The sequence below is a fragment of the Perca flavescens genome, chromosome 3 (assembly GCF_004354835.1).
Source record: "Perca flavescens isolate YP-PL-M2 chromosome 3, PFLA_1.0, whole genome shotgun sequence".
NCBI lineage: Eukaryota > Metazoa > Chordata > Actinopteri > Perciformes > Percidae > Perca > Perca flavescens.
Window position 1 is genome coordinate 38,516,859 of NC_041333.1, and position 13,492 is coordinate 38,530,350.

The 13,492-nt window shown below is 39.1% G+C and overlaps 3 protein-coding genes and 1 long non-coding RNA gene across 4 annotated transcripts in view; 2 read left to right on the top strand and 2 right to left on the bottom strand.

The window, feature by feature from the left end:
- The window catches only part of LOC114552945 (heterochromatin protein 1-like), a 600,023-nt gene that overhangs the window by 293,630 nt on the left and 292,901 nt on the right, over positions 1–13,492 (bottom strand). The window lies entirely within an intron of this gene.
- Positions 1–13,492, bottom strand: part of LOC114553107 (NACHT, LRR and PYD domains-containing protein 3-like) — a 582,600-nt gene that overhangs the window by 290,526 nt on the left and 278,582 nt on the right. The gene's annotated exons all lie outside the window — the stretch shown is intronic.
- LOC114553109 (NACHT, LRR and PYD domains-containing protein 4-like) overlaps positions 1–13,492 on the top strand; it is a 239,017-nt gene that overhangs the window by 68,868 nt on the left and 156,657 nt on the right. The gene's annotated exons all lie outside the window — the stretch shown is intronic.
- Positions 11,143–13,311, top strand: LOC114553147 (uncharacterized). Its single transcript, XR_003692256.1, has 3 exons — positions 11,143–11,284; positions 12,890–12,992; positions 13,210–13,311. It is a non-coding gene; the product is annotated as an uncharacterized LOC114553147 (long non-coding RNA).

The window sequence follows — 13,492 nt, forward strand, 5'->3', positions numbered from 1 at the left end:
AGGGGTTAATAACAGATGTGTACCCACTCTCTCGTTCTCAGGGACATGTTTTCATGCTAATCAAATGTGTTTTTAGCTTGGAACATGCTAGCGCGGACAGCTGATTAGCTTACAACGCTAGTATATGGGGCACAGGGACACTCAAATTAAATTGCTATTTAATACCACTAAAAAGGCACAAAATATCACCACACCTTAACATTAGCATAATGAGGGTCCCTAAATGTTAACCGAAGCATTGAGAATGTTGTAAGTGTACAGATTTATTGAAAGGTTGATTATAAAGACAGTCGCGTTCATGTTTACATGCAGGCACACAGACACTCCTGTTTGTTGGCAATAGCTTCACAATGTCCCCAGGTACACCACCAGTTTCCTGAAGTACGAGGCTGTGTTGCTGCATTGACTACCGGTAGCTCTCTCTCTCTCTCTCGTAGCTCTTTCACGGAGCTCCCGTAGCTCTTCGTCAGTATATTCCGGCTCGAAAAGATAAGGACGTCCATCAAACTGAAAGGGTTCGTTGTCGATGTTTTGAAATTCGGTGGAATAATCCCCCATCTCTTCAGTGTATATCCTGTGGAAGCACTAGCTAGCCTGTTGTTGCGTTGAGTGCTTCTCTTAGGCGCTCAGTGCTTTCTTCTGGGCAACATTGGACCATGGGAGGTTCCACGTTGCACGGCGTTCGGCTGGTCAGGACTGGTTTCCAAGATGGTGCCCGCATGTAAACATGAACGAGACTGTCTTTATAATCTGTCTTTTCAATAAACTATCTCTACACTTACAACATTCTTAATGCTTCGGTTAACATTTAGGTAACCTCATTATGCTAACGTTAAGGTGTGGTGATATTTTGAGCCTTTTTAGTGGTATTAAATAGCAATTTAATTTGAGTGTCCCTGTGCCCCATATGCTAGAGTTGTAAGCTAATCAGCGGTCCGCGCTAGCATGTTCCAAGCTACAAACACATTCGATTAGCATGAAAACATGTCCCAGAGAATGACAGAGTGGGTAAACATCTGTTATTAACCCCTACGTTTGTTTCGCGCCAGAATTGTCCTTTAAGTTTGCTCTAAGAGAACTCAGCTGCATTTTACGCTAGCTTAACCCTGTCCTGGCGCTGGAAGTATAAATTGAATATAAATGAATTGTTTAAATCTCCCTTTACTAGTGATGTTATTATTATAGAATTAAGTAACTATAAAGAAATAATTAAGAAACAATAGCGTGGTGCCTCCACTGTGGAACTACTTAAATCTAGTGAGCTATTTCGTTATTTCTCCTGAAGCGAATGTAGTATTTTAAATGTAAACCCTAGTAAAATGAAATGTTCAGGACAGCCAGGTAAAATGTATGACAAAAAGAAATTTATTTCATTATTTTGGTTTCTCTTTCTGTGTTAACACTTTTCCAAAGCTAGTGAAAACAAAAACACAGCTAACCAATTAATCAGGTGATAACCTGCAGCTGTATTGTGTCTTGTTCTCTCCATCAGATGTCTGTGAACTGGAACTGGACACAAACACAGTAAACAGAAACCTCAAACTGTCTGACAACAACAGGAAGGTGACACATGTGGCGGAGGATCAGTCATATCCTGATCATCCAGACAGATTTGAGTTCTGGCCTCAGCTGCTGTGTAGAAATGTTCTGACTGGTCGCTGTTACTGGGAGGTCGAGTGTGGAGGAGATGTTTATATATCAGTAAGTTACAGAGGAATCAGCAGGAGAGGAGAGAGTGATGACTGTTTGTTTGGAGGGAATGATCAGTCCTGGAGACTGTTCTGCTCTGATGATGTTCGTTACTCTGTCAGGCACAATAAGAGAAAAACACATATCTCCTCCTCCTCTGTCTCTAACAGAGTAGCAGTGTATGTGGACATTCCTGCTGGCACTCTGTCCTTCTACACAGTCTCCTCTGACTCACTGATCCACCTCCACACCTTCAACACCACATTCACTGAACCTCTTTATCCTGGGTTTATGGTCTGGTCTGGTTCCTCAGTGTCTCTGTGTCCTTTGCAGGACTGAGAGTCTCTCCTGGTTCCTCAGTGTCTCTGTGTCCTCTGCAGGACTGAGAGTCTCTCCTGTGGACAGAAACACTGACTGAAGATCAGCTGCTGAAATCAAAGTTCAGTCTGTTCACCATCACACACACTCTGCACTGTGAAGCAGATCTGGGACTCAAACACAAAAACATTCATCTGATTTCATCTCTGGGATTATCAACATTTGAACTGTTGGACTAAAACACTTCATGATATGGAACATCTAAAAAAATAATCAACTGTTATAGGTTACTATTATGTCCTTTTATATTTTGAATCATCATTGTAATATATTTAAAATTTGGAAAAATAATTGTTTCTATAAACAATCATCACATAGTCTAATGTTTCTAAATGCTTTTAATAAAATCTATACGTTTCATCTTGAGGGAGATCATTTGTTCATTTGATCACATCATGACTGGTTAGGGTTGAAGGCAGCAGTCGCAGCGCTGCCTGGAAGGAGCAGTTGGGGGAAAAAAAACACCATTGAGCGTATTTTTGTAGCAGAAACAACCTTTCAGTGTAAAGGTAGGGGCTGTGATCACTTTTTGGCAGAACAGCAGAAGCGCCGTATCTTCCCCCTGCCCCCCCCGCTCCAGGTGACTGATGGACAGACAGGTGCTGCTGTCGGTTCACTTTCCTTCTTCAGTTGTCGGATGGAAAGTTGGAGATGTTTCCAATCAGCAGAAATCAGCTGGGACATCCAACCAACACACACACTGGGAGTCCAACCACTTTAATTAATGTTGACTTTATGAATATTATATCTGAACTTTTAGCTTCAGTCTTCATCACAGACTCCAGCAGGTTTGGACAGTACCGAAGCCAAGTGGATGTAACATCAATCTGAGCATCACAACTAACTGTTTTAGACACAGATATGGTCATAATAATGCTCCAAAATGCTGTCAAATTGCATTTTTCTTTTTTTAAATCGTCACATTTCCTTAAGAGGAGGAGCCCTAAACCTCCTGCCAAATATGGCCCCCCAAGTCTTTTCCCAAACCTGGGGAAAAGTGCCCAGTGTAGTTAAACAGGAGGAATGTGAGGTAGAACAACAGCCTGTCAACTGCTACTGTTGATTCTGCATCAAGCTGCACAGTTTGGACATGTGCAGCTAACTGACTGCAGCTGGAACATCTGGTGGAGCATCACAGCTGTCTACAAACAAGGACACATGTTAATGACTGCTACACTTGATTAGATCAATAATTCATGATCAATTATCCTTGTGTGATGACAAAAACCAAAGTTTCTAAATGTGTGACTTGTTTCCATTGCTGCAGAATGACTCCTCAACAATAAATGCCATCCCAATACTGACCTTACTTCCTTCACCTTTTAATGGTTCTGCTATTACCTTCTGCTTTGGTAGCACTAGGGTTCTAACCTTTCTGCCTAATGGCTGTCTCATCTTATTGCTTTTCCCGTCTTTTATTCCTGTTGGCCAGTCAGACTCTTAGGTTTGTTCAGACTGAAAGCAAAGACACTGATGATGTCATACAAAGTCAGAAAATAGAAAGCAAACTGTTTCCAGAGGACACTAAAGAATGATGGAGCAGCAGGAAACAGACCAGGTCAGATAGTAAACAGCTGATTTATTCATCTGACTTGTAGAATAACCTCAATGATTGAAATGTTTTAAATGTCTGGGAATGTGGAACAACTAAATGCAAAATAAATGAAATAAAACAAGGCTACATGCTGATTATTTGTGACTTGATTTGATGGATTTATTCTTCCTGTTGTGTCTGTGTTTAAACTCCTAATTAAAAGGTAAAGTTTCCATCCACTAAAAGTTCTGTTGTTGCTGCTGACAGACTCAGATTATTATTTTAAGTGTCTGACAACATTATGGAAAGGATCCCTACAGAGATAGAGCTTTTAGTTAAAGAGTAAGATCCTTTTAGTTTAACATGAAACAGCCCCGAAATCACCATCACCAAACTCCACCAGACTCCATGTAAATAATCAGGACTTTTAGCGTGTATAGAGCCAGCATATCTCCACCAGACTCCATGTAAATAATCAGGACTTTTAGCCTGTATAGAGCCAGCATATCTCCACCAGACTCCATGTAAATAATCAGGACTTTTAGCGTGTATAGAGCCAGCATATCTCCACCAGACTCCATGTAAATAATCAGGACTTTTAGCCTGTATAGAGCCAGCATATCTCCACCAGACTCCATGTAAATAATCAGGACTTTTAGCCTGTATAGAGCCAGCATATCTCCACCAGACTCCATGTAAATAATCAGGACTTTTAGCCTGTATAGAGCCAGCATATCTCCACCAGACTCCATGTAAATAATCAGGACTTTTAGAGTGTATAGAGCCAGCATATCTCCACCAGACTCCATGTAAATAATCAGGACTTTTAGCGTGTATAGAGCCAGCATATTTCCACATGTAAATGGGTGAATTAAGAGTTTATTTCAACCAAACCAGAGTGGTGATTGTTGTTATAACAGTTGATATATATTTTTTCTTTTTCTATCGACTATAAATGAAGTGTGTTTATTAATCAGGAAATTGCTATTTTATTTAAATGGAGTCTGGTGGAAACATACATTTAAATGCTTACATTTTATTTACTTATTTTTCTTTATACTTACAAATTGTTTTAATTATTTAAGTGCTGTACATGGTTTAATACTCAAGTAAAGTACAAGTACCTTGAGTTAAGTCCAGTACTTGAGTAAATGTACAAAGTTCCAGTCCACCACTAACTGATTAATGAACTGAATGTGTATCTGTTGTTCCCCTCCTGACCTCCAGGTCGCGGCGTTCTTTCATTTAAAACTTTAATCTGAAAAACCCTGACTTGGAGGAAACCGGAAGTCTCGTTGCTTCACTATGATCTCGGGCTGGCGGCGGGATAGTTGTGTTGTTTATTAGTGAGTTTTAAACATAGACAGTATAAGAACGGTTTTAAGAAGACAGAGCTCCAGGTAAACCGGCACACACACACACACACTCAGGTAAACGGGACATTCTACCAGAAAGGTATATTTCCACTTCTAAAAATCATTGAAGGAAAAAGAAGAAGATTTAAATATGTACATTAAGCCATATGAAGTACATGTTAAGCTATGAGAAACACATATCGTGCCATCTCAACAAGTTTTTATGCCTGAATAAAAGACATTTTTCACCCCCTAAAATGTCAGGCCCTGTCACAGACAAATATGTAAATGTTAGAAAGGTTTCCTTATGACTTTCTTTGATACAAATAGCATTTTCTTATCGATCACATGTCCCTGATTGTATCTGACATGATTTTGTAACTCATATAAGAAATATGTGACTTTGTGGTTAATTTTAGTGGATGGTAAGCACAGAATAACCACCAGCTACTCATACGATTGTAAAAAATCTTCCTTTACATCCCAGATTTTTACAAATATGCAGTGTTGGGAAGGATACTTTCAAAACGTATTTCGTTACAGAATACAGAATACATGCCCACAAATGTAATTTGTAAAGTATTCCGGGTCTTAGATTTTGTACATGAGGTTTTGTTCTGAGTTACAATTTAAAAGAGTAATCAAGGTTAACACAAAACTTACCTAATTCATATTGGAGGCACCACCAGTTATTTTAATAATATTGAGAAACATAGATTGCTATCAAGCATTAGTTAGTACCAGTAAAGACAAAAACAAAAAACCCAGGCGCCTTCCCATAGTACTACTACTCTATAGAGACCATATAGCTACATGGGACAGGTGTTCCAAATATAATAAATGTAGTGTGTCCCTATTTGACTGGTGGGTCCACCATGTATAAACTCACCCTATTACTGCACTAGTAACCTGTGGACAGCCAGGGGGAACTAACAGCTGGTAAGTAACCTTAGAGAGTAGAGTCCATCACTCAGACAGTGACACATTTAGGTTGTTATGAATGGCATATATGATTTGAAATGAAACATAAACTCAAACTGACTAAAACCAAGTTCTGACTCGGTTTCAATAGTGTTAGTGTGTTGAAATACATACTGGGTGAACAATGAAGCTAATGTAGACCCTTTTTTTCAAGGAGTCTTACCAATTTTAGGACAATGCAGGAGGAGGATGATCCTAAATATACAGCAAATGCAGCCAGGGACGTTTTTTTAATGACCCTGCAGTGGGATGTTGTTAACTTGCATTATCATGAGCAGGTGTGTCGGAAATGAGATTCAAAATAAAAGTCCAGTTTGCAGTTCTGGTCTGGCATGCAATCACCAGGGGAGAGATAAGTGTCCTCTGCATAAAACAGGTGGACACCAAATAGTATACTGTATATAATAGGGCTGCACGATTAATCTAATTGTGAAAAAATGTGTGACTTAAGTTAAGAAAAAGGTGTGCACTGCAGTCTCCACGTTGGGTTGTAACACGAGCAGCAAATGCGCTACCAGCTGTTTACACAAAATAGGCAGTAAAAGAAAATCAAAGAATGAAAACTTCCAGCCGAGCATTTTTTTAATTATGAAAGATATAATGGAAAGTTGCCCACACAGCGGCAAATGTTAGACAGTGTATTGACTGCACGGCAGTGACAGGATCAAAGAAAACAAACGCACAGATAATTTTTCTTCATGTATGCTCATTTATCTTTGTTTCAAAGTCAGCCAGTCACAGGTACTCTGGGGCACAGGGATCTGTCCTACACTATATACTCCATACAGACAGAAACAGAAACAAAAGAACAGGGATTTCTCTTTTTTCTAAGTTTGAGTGGATGGAATAACCAACATTTTGTGTTGCTTGTACGGAAGTGAACTTTGAATGTCTGTCACTTCCACTAATGTCATCTTCTCTCTGTACCCTAGTGACTCCCCTCATCCGCTCCATCTACATCTTCCTGTAAGGGAGATCACATTCTCCGAAACAGTGCTGATCCAGTTCAACTTTTCCCGGGGAGGCTGCGGGGTCATCCATTGTTTTGAAAGGTGTCACTTGACTGTCAGCTCTCCATCGCAGCCCTGCATGGCAGTCAAGAAAAGAACCTCCTGAACCATTCCTGCTTAACTCACCTCCACTGGACCTTGCACATTTTTTTCCATCTCAACATCAAACATATTGAACGATACTCTAAAATGTATATAGAAATTGCTTACTTACTTTTCCTGGCACATTTAACATTAACTTGTACGTAATACATCCTCATACACTGGAGTATCTCATGAGTACAGATGCCCATCAATACGCTGTTGCAGGAGAGGTAAATGACACCAAGATATGGCAGTTGAAGAAAAACAAATGTAGAGTATGTGATAACAGGACATGCAAGTCATCAATTATCAACAGTGTTATTTTTTTGGTGGTTACGTATAGATTGATCACACAAGTAAGGTTAACTAGCAAGTTGTTCGTTAAGGGCTGACGGCTGGTTAACATTACGGACAAAACCAATTTATTCCTCTTATTCTCTTGTGTGTATCACGTATCCGTCTCCTCTAGCTGTTGTGGTTGGTATGACGTAGGTCCCCTAGCTTTGACCAGACACAAAAATGGTGACAGCAAAGCAATGTGATGTCACGTGGTCCTTATAAATATATACCAGAAACTATGCACAAAGGACTACTTGCACCCTAGTGCTGCTGAATTTTTGATGTTATTTAATAAATGTCATGTTTTATATCTGTCATGCTTTTGTGTTTGTCAGTACAATTTTTCAGCTTTACATTTTTAGTAATGCATGGAATAAAAATAAATTAAAATGCTTATAAGGATTTATCATTACAACTTAATGTCCAATTGACTCAAGATCATAAACCATAGTATTTGAATGTGTTGAGGGATCTGACACCTGCTGTTCCTGTGTCAAGGTAAGTCTCCTGAAAGGTCAAATGAAGTATGACACGTATGTTTAATTTAGTTGCTTTATATAGAGCGCTGGTGGGTGTTTTTTGCATAAAGATATGAAAGTAGAGGAAAGAATTAATATATCTAGCCATCTTCGGGTCAACTGCGCTTACTGGAATTTAAATAAATGATAGTGCCCTATGCTGCCATTATACTTTTAATTTAGTTTTTATTGAGATATAACTAATTATTATTTAACTGACTGTATGTGAGACAGCTGTGACTGTCTGAAATTGTACCAAAATAGCATTTTTTTGCAGTAATTAAATAAGACAAACTTATTTAGGTTTGAATGTTGCATGCCCTTTACAGAAACTATTAATCCTTTTTGTCAAGAAGATTTTCAAAGTTGTCAGATTTTCTGGTAAGCTACTCTTTGGTTCCTAGTAGTTGAATTAAGAGTACAGTATTTTTTAGGATTGATTAATTAAATAAAGTATGCAGCCAGTGCCTACTGATGTCTGGCAATACAAAACTAACATACTTCAAAGTTGTGGCATTTTCTTTGGGCTACTTAAACAAGCTGCAAAGGAGATCTGTGCTTGATTAGTCTTGCCTGACCTCCTTCTTTACTGATTGGGTGATTATAGTTCAAATCTATTGGCTGTGAAACCACAGGGCGGAGTTTATTATCAAAACGCCACCAGGTGTCTAATAAGCACCTGGTGGCGTTTATTAAACGCCTGGTGACGTCACACGCGTGGTGGCGTTTATTAACCGCCAGGTGGCGTTTATTAGACGTGTAGTGGCGTTTAATAAACGCCAGATGGCGCCACATACGCCGTTCAAAACGCCGTGCGAATTGTGACGAATTGTGACCCTTTTGGCTTTCCATAAACAACTGCTGCTGGCAGCCGGCTCCACCTGCAGCGCCACCCGGCGGAGGATTGTGGGAGTCACAGGCCAGACGGAGAGCTTTTGCTTTGGGATTGTTGTTGTTTCTTCAGTTTTTTTGGAGCCGGCACAGAGCTGTGAAAACGTTAATCTACTGTCAGCTGTTGTCAGAGGACGCAGGGGAGGGAAACAAGAAATAAAAACACAAACTCTCCAAACCAAACTGCCAACACGCTCACTGACAGTCATTAAGTCATTTCCTGTATATCGGTAGTTTCATTTAAAAGAAATATAGACACTTTATGATCCATTTCTGTGTGAAAGGGCCACACACACCTCTGGTAAAACTCTAAATAGAAGCCTGTCCTGTTTCTAGCTTGTAGATTGGATCTGTGTGGAGCATATGCACCACTACGCTGCTCTCTGCCTGCTGTCTCCAGTCTGATGGTTATGGTGGAAGCGTAGTGTTGGAACATCAGCTCTGCTTATGTTACGCGTGCAATGTAGCCAGCCAGTAGAGTTTAATACTTCTATTTTAGGTATATAATATATGGTCTATTGGTGAAGCATCATTAATCACATTGTGTCCCCACTGGGCAAAAAAATAATTCAGCAGTGGCAGGGACATGTAGACCAGAAAGGGGGCAATCCCACACACCCCCCTTTTATTTCCTTCCAGCTAGAATATAAAGTGCAGCTTCCAGCATGAAGCGTATCCCACAATCCACTGCAACATGAGGTCACACAGGTCTGACGCCGCCTGTGCTCTAGAGACCCGTTGACAAATATGAGTAGATATTAAAATTTATTTTTAACGCTGCTGTTTTTGCTGTGTTGATTTGTGAGCTGCAGTCAGGAGAAAGATGCTTTTATTGTTTTAATTTGGAGATTTTCTTTTCAGCCAAGAGTGAGGGAGCGCTACATGTAAAGGTAAATGTTGGACAAAAACAAGCAGTGTAAATAAAGTATTAAGGTAGTAAATATTAACAGGTAAATGTACTTAAAGTATCAAAGTAATATGTGACACGGAGGCCACTTGGAGAGATATCTGCTGCTGTACCAGTTGCTGATCTTTATCTCATTAGATGGTCAGTTAGCTCCATCTAGTGGACAGATAGTAGAACTCCATCATCTGATGGGGGACTTCTCTCACACTGACTGGGTGTGTGGACAGGTTGGACTGGTTCTGATGTCTCTCTGACTCTGAAGTTATGAACTGTGACGGCGTCTTCAGATCAAATGCACATCAACACCAGGAATTCATACGTTGTAGAATTATTCTATTTATGTTAAGTCATAACACAGTTGTAGAAGAAGAAAAGACATCCCTTTATATATCCCGCGAGCGGAAATTCACATTTTCACTCTGCTTGGTAAAGTTAATACAGATTTAATAGTGAGGTATTTGTATTTTTACAGGTTTTGTGTCTTTTTTCCAGAAACTTAATGTAGTTCGTCATTCTGCAGAACCTGAAGAACTCTTTAAGGGTCAGCTGTTAAAAATCAGAGGAGCGAGTCAGAGTATCATCTGGTGCTGAGCTGCAGGGCAGGTGGACCCTGAGTTATGGCTGCCAGGGTTTGTCTCTGTATTAGTATGAATACTACCTTTCTGTCAACCATCTTCAACCATCTTCATATGAAGAGTTTAATGTTCACTTTTTCACTAATCTGCCTGTGATGAAGTGTGTGTGTGTGTGTGTGTGTGTGTGTGTCCAGTAACTGGTGATTGTATTGATAAGGGACATTAAAGTTCAAAGTCTCTCTCTGAACTTCTTTTTTGTTAAAGTAATTTTAAACTTATCTACCTGTTTTCACTTTTATAATGATCTCCTTCTCTCTCTCTCTGTGTGTGTGTGTGTGTGTGTGTGTGTGTGTGTGTGTGTGTGTGTGTGATAAACTATGTGTGTGTGTGGTTCCATCATAACACATCTGACAGTGACTAACATCCCAAACACTCCTGGTGAAATTAAGGAAATCTGTATGTATTGAGGTAAGGTTGACATTAAAGTTCAAAACTATTGAAATATCAACCACTGGTAGATCTCATTCTTGTTTACAACTGTAAACTTTAATTTAGGCATCCATAAGAATGTGGTCAGGGGGATGCAGCTATATGCAAATTTTGTTAATCATAGGGAACATTTGGAAACTTTGTTTATCCATGACCTGTGAAAAGTGAAGTAGTAGTTAATAGTTGTAGACCTGCCACCTTGTCAGCCTTTTTTTCTTGCGATGCATTTTAGATCAAAACAAATAATTATAATGTTGTGTGTGTGTGTGTGTGGAACTGGTGCTCTCTTGATAAGGGAGATTAAAGTCTCTCCCTCTGTGTTGTGTTGTGTGTGTGTGTGTGTGTGTGTGTGTGTGTGTGTGTGTGTGTGTGTGTGTGTGTGTGTGGTGTGTAGGTGTGTGTAGGTGTGTAGGTGTGTCCTGTAACTGGTGCTCAGGTGTCTTGATAAGGGACATTAAAGTCCAAAGTCTCTCTCTGGTACTTCACTTCATCCTTGTGTTGTGACGCAGATGTTTCCTCCAGCTTAAACTTTTGGTAAGTCAAACTTTTCAGCTGATTTCTGATCTGATAATTTCATCAAACTGTAAAATGCGTTGAAGAGTTAAGTTTGGTTAGAGTTAGGGTTAGGGGTGTTAAGGTTAGAGTTTATAACCCTTCCAGTTAGCTGTTAGCCATCGTGTTTAGGATCACCAGCTTTCCAACAACAGGAGGTAACCATGCTAACAATTATGGAGGTGATTCAAAATACATATTTGAGAAATCAAATGTATCTCTGCTGACAAAGTGAGACAGGACTGAAGGTTATCTGTTAGTGTGAGGACAATAAATGACTCATTTAAAATTACTGACACTCACTTATTATTCATATTTGAAACACACAACTCATGAAAGAATCTGAAGTCTCTACTGTTATTCTGTACTGCAGTAAAAGTACCAATACACACTATCATAGTACTGCGTTAGTATAAGTTCTGCTTTGACGATGTTACAGGTTGGCTGAATGACCAACCTGCTGGTGACTGTCTTGGTTAACCAATGAATTGATCGGTCTGTTAAAAGCCAGATTCCTTTAGCTAGTTTTGTGTTTCCTGTCATTTTAAAGAAGAAGAGCAGGGCGCCCGGATAGCTCAGTTGGTAGAGCAGGGCCACATATATAGAGGTTAACTCCTCTACCAGCGGGCCGAGGGTTCAACTCCTACCTGCCTCCCTTTTGCTACATCTCATTCCCCCCCTCTCTTCCCTTTCATGTCTTCAACTGGCAGTAAGGAATCCTGATGCTATAACGCAACTTGTGCACTTATGATTAGCTCTTACTTATATGTTAGCTTTTATTCATAAATTAATATCATATACATTTATATCTTTCAGTACTTAAATTTTATCGAACATTTTCAACACTTTATATATTATTATCTAATGTTATTTGATAGTATATGTAATTCTAGATAAACTTACATTTATTTTATTATTATTAGATTTTTTATATTTATTTAATTGTTCCAGTACTATCAAACATGTATTTTATCACTTTTAGCACACCCATAGGCTGTCACAAAGTAATCTCATTGTGCTACACAATGATAATAAAGTGTTTGAACTTTGAACTTCAGCTGTCCTGTCGAAATAAAGGCCTAAAATTCCCAAAAAATAATCTTTAAAAAAAGAAAAGAAGAAACGCTGCAGATGGTCACCTTTCAACAAGCAGGAACTATCACGTGAAAAATCACAAAAGAATCAAAGAAGTTAATTGAAGCAGTGTTTTATGAGTTTAAGAGGTCCATGGAGTTCAACATTCTGCAGTAAAATCCTCTTTTATGAGATTACATAAAACTTTATTGATCTGCAGAGAACAAAAGTCATCAATTGCTGCACAATGAAGACTTAAAGGGGAAGTAAAGAAATGCAGAAGAGTCCAAAATAAACACATTAGAAGAATATTTTACCATCCACAATAATACACCAGACCTTAACACGTTAACATAATAATGCTTATTTACTTAGTTTGTATTCATATAGTTATATTATAGAAAGATAATATGGTATATAATGTAATAAAACAGCACAACATGATAATGTATGGCAAATTGGCGTTTTACATTTGTATAGGCCTACAGTAACAGAGGTCATGTCTCCCAGCAGGTGAGGACTCTGCTATGAGTCAGTGTGAGGACAGAGAGGAGGGAGCCCCTCCCTCTAAAACCACTCTGGGTGGGGACCATGACAGCCAGACCAAAGCTCAGAGGTGAGATGATGATGGACTCTTCTCCATGTTAGAGCTCAGCACTCACATCACTCCACCATCATTATTCACACTGAAAATATATGTACAAAATATTAACTATATACTTTATTAGTCAGAAAAGAGCCAATGACTGATTATCAACTGAGATGAGACAGCATCTTTCATCAGATTACATTTTGGTGAATAGTTACTGATCCACTGTCTTTGTTTGTATCAGGATGCAGCAACAAAAACCTGGACCTGAACCCAGCTGTGTGTCCATGAAGAGTGACTGGTCTATGGGTCATCCTATTGAGTTTAAAGATGGACAAGCTGCTGATGAAAGGTAAGAATTTAAAACTTTGTTATTATCAGACTCTCTCAGAGCTTTGTGCAAGTGAAGTCACAAGTCATTGTTGTTAATTTTTTTGATTTTGTGAACTTTAGTGTGATGTCATCAGACTCATGTTGAGTCAAAGTGACGTGAGCTTCTGCTTCTGAGTGCAGCACTAAGAAAAGTT